Genomic DNA, 9,840 nt, shown 5'->3' on the forward strand with positions numbered 1-9,840 from the left:
CCATGAAAATAGCGCCGCACCGACGGAAAATAAATTGTCTGGAAAGTGCTCGTTCTTTGCGTAAATCGATCCCCGCGCACGCGCAGATGCCTATTTACGCGATAAATAAACGAATAGGCCCAGAATAATTTCCCCCCAAAAATGGAGAAAATGGTAAGGCTATATAGCCCATGAAAATATCGCCGCACCGACGGAAAATAAATTGTCTGGAAAGTGCTCGTTCTTTGCGTAAATTGATCCCCCCGCGCGCGCTGATGCCTATTTACGCGATAAATAAACGAATAGGCCCAGAATAATTTCCCCCCAAAAATTGAGAAAATGATAAGGCTATAGCCCATAAAAATATCGCCGCACCGACGGAAAATAAATTGTCTGGAAAGTGCTCGTTCTTTGCGTAAATTGATCCCCGCGCGCGCGCTGATGCCTATTTACGCGATAAATTACCGAATAGGCCCAGAATAATTTTCCCCCAAAAATGGAGAAAATTGTAAGGCTATAGCCCATGAAAATATCGCCGCACCGACGGAAAATAAATTGTCTGGAAAGTGTTCGTTATTTGCGTAAATCGATCCCCGCGCACGCGCAGATGCCTATTTACGCGATAAATAAACGAATAGGCCCAGAATAATTTCCCCCAAAAAATGGAGAAAATGGTAAGGCTATAGCCTATGAAAATATCGCCGCACCGACGGAAAATAAATGGTCTGGAAAGTGCTCGTTCTTCGCGTAAATCGATCCCCGCGCACGCGCAGATGCCTATTTACGCGATTAATAAACGAATAGGCCCAGAATAATTTCCCCCCAAAAATGGAGAAAATGGTAAGGCTAAGCCCATGAAAATATCGCCGCACCGACGGAAAATAAATTGTCTGGAAAGTGCTCGTTCTTTGCGTAAATCGATCCCCGCGCACGCGCAGATGCCTATTTACGCGATAAATTGACGAATAGGCCCAGAATAATTTTCCCCCAAAAATCGAGAAAATGGTAAGGCTATAGCCCATAAAAATATCGCCGCACCGACGGAAAATAAATTGTCTGGAAAGTGCTCGTTCTTTGCGTAAATTGATCCCCGCGCGCGCGCTGATGCCTATTTACGCGATAAATTACCGAATAGGCCCAGAATAATTTTCCCCCAAAAATGGAGAAAATGGTAAGGCTATAGCCCATGAAAATATCGCCGCACCGACGGAAAATAAATTGTCTGGAAAGTGCTCGTTATTTGCGTAAATCGATCCCCGCGCACGCGCAGATGCCTATTTACGCGATAAATAAACGAATAGGCCCAGAATAATTTCCCCCCAAAAATGGAGAAAATGGTAAGGCTATAGCCCATGAAAATATCGCCGCACCGACGGAAAATAAATTGTCTGGAAAGTGCTCGTTCTTTGCGTAAATCGATTCCCGCGCACGCGCTGATGCCTATTTACGCGATAAATTACCGAATAGGCCCAGAATAATTTTCCCCCAAAAATGGAGAAAATGGTAAGGCTATATAGCCCATGAAAATATCGCCGCACCGACGGAAAATAAATTGTCTGGAAAGTGCTCGTTCTTTGCGTAAATCGATTCCCGCGCGCGCGCTGATGCCTATTTAGGCGATAAATTAACGAATAGGCCCAGAATAATTTTCACCCAAAAATCGAGAAAATGGTAAGGCTAAAGCCCATGAAAATATCGCCGCACCGACGGAAAATAAATTGTCTGGAAAGTGCTCGTTCTTTGCGTAAATTGATCCCCGCGCACGCGCTGATGCCTATTTACGCGATAAATTACCGAATAGGCCCAGAATAATTTTCCCCAAAAAATCGAGAAAATGGTAAGGCCCATAAAAATATCGCCGCACCGACGGAAAATAAATTGTCTGGAATGTGCTCGTTCTTTGCGTAAATCGATTCCCGCGCAGGCGCTGATGCCTATTTACGCGATAAATTACCGAATAGGCCCAGAATAATTTTCCCCCAAAAATGGAGAAAATGGTAAGGCTATAGCCCATGAAAATATAGCCGCACCGACGGAAAATAATTTGTCTGGAAAGTGCTCGTTCTTTGCGTAAATCGATCCCCGCGCACGCGCTGATGCCTATTTACGCGATAAATAAACGAATAGGCCCAGAATAATTTTCCCCCCAAAAATGGAGAAAATGGTAAGGCTATAGCCCATGAAAATATCGCCGCACCGACGGAAAATAAATTGTCTGGAAAGTGCTCGTTCTTTGCGTAAATTGATCCCCGCGCGCGCGCTGATGCCTATTTACGCGATAAATTACCGAATAGGCCCAGAATAATTTTCCCCCAAAAATGGAGAAAATGGTAAGGCTATAGCCCATGAAAATATCGCCGCACCGACGGAAAATAAATTGTCTGGAAAGTGTTCGTTATTTGCGTAAATCGATCCCCGCGCACGCGCAGATGCCTATTTACGCGATAAATAAACGAATAGGCCCAGAATAATTTCCCCCAAAAAATGGAGAAAATATAGCCCATGAAAATATCGCCGCACCGACGGAAAATAAATTGTCTGGAAAGTGCTCGTTCTTCGCGTAAATCGATCCCCGCGCACGCGCAGATGCCTATTTACGCGATTAATAAACGAATAGGCCCAGAATAATTTCCCCAAAAAAATGGAGAAAATGGTAAGGCCCATGAAAATATCACCCCACCGACGGAAATTAAATTGTCTGGAAAGTGCTCGTTCTTTGCGTAAATCGATTCCCGCGCGCGCGCTGATGCCTATTTAGGCGATAAATTGACGAATAGGCCCAGAATAATTTTCCCCCAAAAATCGAGAAAATGGTAAGGCTATAGCCCATAAAAATATCGCCACACCGACGGAAAATAAATTGTCTGGAAAGTGCTCGTTCTTTGCGTAAATTGATCCCCGCGCGCGCGCTGATGCCTATTTACGCGATAAATTACCGAATAGGCCCAGAATAATTTTCCCCCAAAAATGGAGAAAATGGTAAGGCTATAGCCCATGAAAATATCGCCGCACCGACGGAAAATAAATTGTCTGGAAAGTGCTCGTTATTTGCGTAAATCGATCCCCGCGCACGCGCAGATGCCTATTTACGCGATAAATAAACGAATAGGCCCAGAATAATTTCCCCCAAAAAATGGAGAAAATGGTAAGGCTATAGCCCATGAAAATATCGCCGCACCGACGGAAAATAAATTGTCTGGAAAGTGCTCGTTATTTGCGTAAATCGATCCCCGCGCACGCGCAGATGCCTATTTACGCGATAAATAAACGAATAGGCCCAGAATAATTTCCCCCCAAAAATGGAGAAAATGGTAAGGCTATAATAGCCCATGAAAATATCGCCGCACCGACGGAAAATAAATGGTCTGGAAAGTGCTCGTTCCTTGCGTAAATCGATCCCCGCGCACGCGCAGATGCCTATTTACGCGATAAATAAACGAATAGGCCAAGAATAATTTCCCCCCAAAAATGGAGAAAATGGTAAGGCTATATAGCCCATGAAAATATCGCCGCACCGACGGAAAATAAATTGTCTGGAAAGTGCCCGTTCTTTGCGTAAATCGATTCCCGCGCGCGCGCTGATGCCTATTTAGGCGATAAATTAACGAATAGGCCCAGAATAATTTTCACCCAAAAATCGAGAAAATGGTAAGGCTAAAGCCCATGAAAATATCGCCGCACCGACGGAAAATAAATTGTCTGGAAAGTGCTCGTTCTTTGCGTAAATTGATCCCCGCGCACGCGCTGATGCCTATTTACGCGATAAATTACCGAATAGGCCCAGAATAATTTTCCCCAAAAAATCGAGAAAATGGTAAGGCCCATAAAAATATCGCCGCACCGACGGAAAATAAATTGTCTGGAAAGTGCTCGTTCTTTGCGTAAATCGATTCCCGCGCAGGCGCTGATGCCTATTTACGCGATAAATTACCGAATAGGCCCAGAATAATTTTCCCCAAAAATGGAGAAAATGGTAAGGCTATAGCCCATGAAAATATCGCCGCACCGACGGAAAATAATTTGTCTGGAAAGTGCTCGTTCTTTGCGTAAATCGATCCCCGCGCACGCGCTGATGCCTATTTACGCGATAAATAAACGAATAGGCCCAGAATAATTTTCCCCCCAAAATGGAAAAAATGGTAAGGCTATAGCCCACGAAAATATCGCCGCACCGACGGAAAATAAATTGTTTGGAAAGTGCTCGTTCTTTGCGTAAATCGATCCCCGCGCACGCGCTGATGCCTATTTACGCGATAAATAAACGAATAGGCCCAGAATAATTTCCCCCCAAAAATGGAGAAAATGGTAAGGCTATAGCCCATGAAAATATCGCCGCACCGACGGAACATAAATTGTCTGGAAAGTGCTCGTTCTTTGCGTAAATCGATCCCCGCGCACGCGCTGATGCCTATTTACGCGATAAATAAACGAATAGGCCCAGAATAATTTCACCCCAAAAATGGAGAAAATGGTAAGGCTATAGCCCATGAAAATATCGCCGCACCGACGGAAAATAAATTCTCCGGAAAGTGCTCGTTCTTTGCGTAAATCGATCCCCGCGCACGCGCTGATGCCTCTTTACGCGATATATAAACGAATAGGCCCAGAATAATTTCCCCCCAAAAATGGAGAAAATGGTAAGGCTATAGCCCATGAAAATATCGCCGCACCGAAGGAAAATAAATGGTCTGGAAAGTGCTCGTTCTTTGCGTAAATCGATCCCCGCGCACGCGCAGATGCCTATTTACGCGATAAATAAACGAATAGGCCCAGAATAATTTCCCCCAAAAAATGGAGAAAATGGTAAGGCTATAGCCCATGAAAATATCGCCGCACCGACGGAAAATAAATTGTCTGGAAAGTGCTCGTTCTTTGCGTAAATCGATTCCCGCGCGCGCGCTGATGCCTATTTAGGCGATAAATTAACGAATAGGCCCAGAATAATTTTCACCCAAAAATCGAGAAAATGGTAAGGCTATAGCCCATGAAAATATCGCCGCACCGACGGAAAATAAATTGTCTGGAAAGTGCTCATTCTTCGCGTAAATCGATTCCCGCGCACGCGCAGATGCCTATTTACGCGATAAATAAACGAATAGGCCCAGAATAATTTTCCCCCCAAAATGGAAAAAATGGTAAGGCTATAGCCCATGAAAATATCGCCGCACCGACGGAAAATAAATTGTCTGGAAAGTGCTCATTCTTCGCGTAAATCGATTCCCGCGCACGCGCAGATGCCTATTTACGCGATAAATAAACGAATAGGCCCAGAATAATTTTCCCCCCAAAATGGAAAAAATGGTAAGGCTATAGCCCATGAAAATATCGCCGCACCGACGGAAAATAAATTCTCCGGAAAGTGCTCGTTCTTTGCGTAAATCGATTCCCGCGCACGCGCTGATGCCTATTTACGCGATAAATTAACGAATAGGCCCAGAATAATTTTCCCCCCAAAAATGGAGAAAATGGTAAGGCTATAGCCCATGAAAATATCGCCGCACCGACGGAAAATAAATTGTCTGGAAAGTGCTCGTTCTTTGCGTAAATCGATTCCCGCGCGCGCGCTGATGCCTATTTAGGCGATAAATTAACGAATAGGCCCAGAATAATTTTCACCCAAAAATCGAGAAAATGGTAAGGCTATAGCCCATGAAAATATCGCCGCACCGACGGAACATAAATTGTCTGGAAAGTGCTCGTTCTTTGCGTAAATCGATCCCCGCGCGCGCGCTGATGCCTATTTAGGCGATAAATTAACGAATAGGCCCAGAATAATTTCCCCCCAAAAACGGAGAAAATGGTAAGGCTACCATGAAAATATCGCCGCACCGACGGAAAATAAATTGTCTGGAAAGTGCTCGTTCTTTGCGTAAATCGATCCCCGCGCACGCGCTGATGCCTATTTACGCGATAAATAAACGAATAGGCCCAGAATAATTTCCGCCCAAAAATGGAGAAGATGGTAAGGCTATAGCCCATGAAAATATCGCCGCACCGACGGAAAATAAATAGTCTGGAAAGTGCTCGTTCTTTGCGTAAATCGATTCCCGCGCGCGCGCTGATGCCTATTTAGGCGATAAATTAACGAATAGGCCCAGAATAATTTCCCCCCAAAATTGGAGAAAATGGTAAGGCTATAGCCCATGAAAATATCGCCGCACCGACGGAAAATAAATTGTCTGAAAAGTGCACGTTCTTTGCGTAAATCGATCCCCGCGCACGCGCTGATGCCTATTTACGCGATAAATAAACGAATAGGCCCAGAATCATTTCCCCCCAAAAATGGAGAAAATGGTAAGGCTATAGCCCATGAAAATATCGCCGCACCGACGGAAAATAAATTGTCTGGAAAGTGCTCGTTTTTTGCGTAAATCGATCCCCGCGCACGCGCTGATGCCTATTTACGCGATAAATAAACGAATAGGCCCAGAATAATTTCCCCCAAAAATGGAGAAAATGGTAAGGCTATATAGCCCATGAAAATATCGCCGCACCAACGGAAAATAAATTGTCTGGAAAGTGCTCGTTCTTTGCGTAAATCGATCCCCGCGCACGCGCAGATGCCTATTTACGCGATAAATAAACGAATAGGCCCAGAATAATTTCCCCCAAAAAATTTAGAAAATGGTAAGGCTATAGCCCATGAAAATATCGCCGCACCGACGGAAAATAAATTGTCTGGAAAGTGTTCGTTCTTTGCGTAAATCGATCCCCGCGCACGCGCTGATGCCTCTTTACGCGATATATAAACGAATAGGCCCAGAATAATTTCCCCCAAAAAATGGAGAAATATAGCCCATGAAAATATCGCCGCACCGAAGGAAAATAAATGGTCTGGAAAGTGCTCGTTCTTTGCGTAAATCGATTCCCGCGCGCGCGCTGATGCCTATTTACGCGATAAATAAACGAATAGGCCCAGAATAATTTTCCCCCCAAAATGGAAAAAATGGTAAGGCTATAGCCCACGAAAATATCGCCGCACCGACGGAAAATAAATTGTCTGGAAAGTGCTCGTTCTTTGCGTAAATCGATCCCCGCGCACGCGCTGATGCCTATTTACGCGATAAATAAACGAATAGGCCCAGAATAATTTCCCCCCAAAAATGGAGAAAATGGTAAGGCTATAGCCCATGAAAATATCGCCGCACCGACGGAACATAAATTGTCTGGAAAGTGCTCGTTCTTTGCGTAAATCGATCCCCGCGCACGCGCTGATGCCTATTTACGCGATAAATAAACGAATAGGCCCAGAATAATTTCACCCCAAAAATGGAGAAAATGGTAAGGCTATAGCCCATGAAAATATCGCCGCACCGACGGAAAATAAATTCTCCGGAAAGTGCTCGTTCTTTGCGTAAATCGATTCCCGCGCACGCGCTGATGCCTATTTACGCGATAAATTAACGAATAGGCCCAGAATAATTTTCCCCCAAAAAATGGAGAAAATGGTAAGGCTATAGCCCATGAAAATATCGCCGCACCGACGGAAAATAAATTGTCTGGAAAGTGCTCGTTCTTTGCGTAAATCGATCCCCGCGCACGCGCTGATGCCTATTTACGCGATAAATAAACGAATAGGCCCAGAATAATTTCCCCCCAAAAATGGAGAAAATGGTAAGGCTATATAGCCCATGAAAATATCGCCGCACCGACGGAAAATAAATTGTCTGGAAAGTGCTCGTTCTTTGCGTAAATCGATCCCCGCGCATGCGCTGATGCCTATTTACGCGATAAATTACCGAATAGGCCCAGAATAATTTTCCCCCAAAAATCGAGAAAATGGTAAGGCTATAGCCCATAAAAATATCGCCGCACCGACGGAAAATAAATTGTCTGGAAAGTGCTCGTTCTTTGCGTAAATCGATCCCCGCGCACGCGCTGATGCCTCTTTACGCGATATATAAACGAATAGGCCCAGAATAATTTCCCCCCAAAAATGGAGAAAATGGTAAGGCTATAGCCCATGAAAATATCGCCGCACCGAAGGAAAATAAATGGTCTGGAAAGTGCTCGTTCTTTGCGTAAATCGATCCCCGCGCACGCGCAGATGCCTATTTACGCGATAAATAAACGAATAGGCCCAGAATAATTTCCCCCAAAAAATGGAGAAAATGGTAAGGCTATAGCCCATGAAAATATCGCCGCACCGACGGAAAATAAATTGTCTGGAAAGTGCTCGTTCTTTGCGTAAATCGATTCCCGCGCGCGCGCTGATGCCTATTTAGGCGATAAATTAACGAATAGGCCCAGAATAATTTTCACCCAAAAATCGAGAAAATGGTAAGGCTATAGCCCATGAAAATATCGCCGCACCGACGGAAAATAAATTGTCTGGAAAGTGCTCATTCTTCGCGTAAATCGATTCCCGCGCACGCGCAGATGCCTATTTACGCGATAAATAAACGAATAGGCCCAGAATAATTTTCCCCCCAAAATGGAAAAAATGGTAAGGCTATAGCCCATGAAAATATCGCCGCACCGACGGAAAATAAATTCTCCGGAAAGTGCTCGTTCTTTGCGTAAATCGATTCCCGCGCACGCGCTGATGCCTATTTACGCGATAAATTAACGAATAGGCCCAGAATAATTTTCCCCCCAAAAATGGAGAAAATGGTAAGGCTATATAGCCCATGAAAATATCGCCGCACCGACGGAAAATAAATTGTCTGGAAAGTGCTCGTTCTTTGCGTAAATCGATTCCCGCGCGCGCGCTGATGCCTATTTAGGCGATAAATTAACGAATAGGCCCAGAATAATTTTCACCCAAAAATCGAGAAAATGGTAAGGCTATAGCCCATGAAAATATCGCCGCACCGACGGAACATAAATTGTCTGGAAAGTGCTCGTTCTTTGCGTAAATCGATCCCCGCGCGCGCGCTGATGCCTATTTAGGCGATAAATTAACGAATAGGCCCAGAATAATTTCCCCCCAAAAACGGAGAAAATGGTAAGGCTACCATGAAAATATCGCCGCACCGACGGAAAATAAATTGTCTGGAAAGTGCTCGTTCTTTGCGTAAATCGATCCCCGCGCACGCGCTGATGCCTATTTACGCGATAAATAAACGAATAGGCCCAGAATAATTTCCGCCCAAAAATGGAGAAGATGGTAAGGCTATAGCCCATGAAAATATCGCCGCACCGACGGAAAATAAATAGTCTGGAAAGTGCTCGTTCTTTGCGTAAATCGATTCCCGCGCGCGCGCTGATGCCTATTTAGGCGATAAATTAACGAATAGGCCCAGAATAATTTCCCCCCAAAATTGGAGAAAATGGTAAGGCTATAGCCCATGAAAATATCGCCGCACCGACGGAAAATAAATTGTCTGGAAAGTGCACGTTCTTTGCGTAAATCGATCCCCGCGCACGCGCTGATGCCTATTTACGCGATAAATAAACGAATAGGCCCAGAATCATTTCCCCCCAAAAATGGAGAAAATGGTAAGGCTATATAGCCCATGAAAATATCGCCGCACCAACGGAAAATAAATTGTCTGGAAAGTGCTCGTTCTTTGCGTAAATCGATCCCCGCGCACGCGCAGATGCCTATTTACGCGATAAATAAACGAATAGGCCCAGAATAATTTCCCCCCAAAAATTTAGAAAATGGTAAGGCTATAGCCCATGAAAATATCGCCGCACCGACGGAAAATAAATTGTCTGGAAAGTGTTCGTTCTTTGCGTAAATCGATCCCCGCGCACGCGCTGATGCCTCTTTACGCGATATATAAACGAATAGGCCCAGAATAATTTCCCCCCAAAAATGGAGAAAATGGTAAGGCTATAGCCCATGAAAATATCGCCGCACCGAAGGAAAATAAATGGTCTGGAAAGTGCTCGTTCTTTGCGTAAATCGATTCC

The sequence above is a fragment of the Dermacentor andersoni genome, chromosome 7, assembly GCF_023375885.2.
Source record: "Dermacentor andersoni chromosome 7, qqDerAnde1_hic_scaffold, whole genome shotgun sequence".
Taxonomy (NCBI): Eukaryota; Metazoa; Arthropoda; class Arachnida; order Ixodida; family Ixodidae; genus Dermacentor; species Dermacentor andersoni.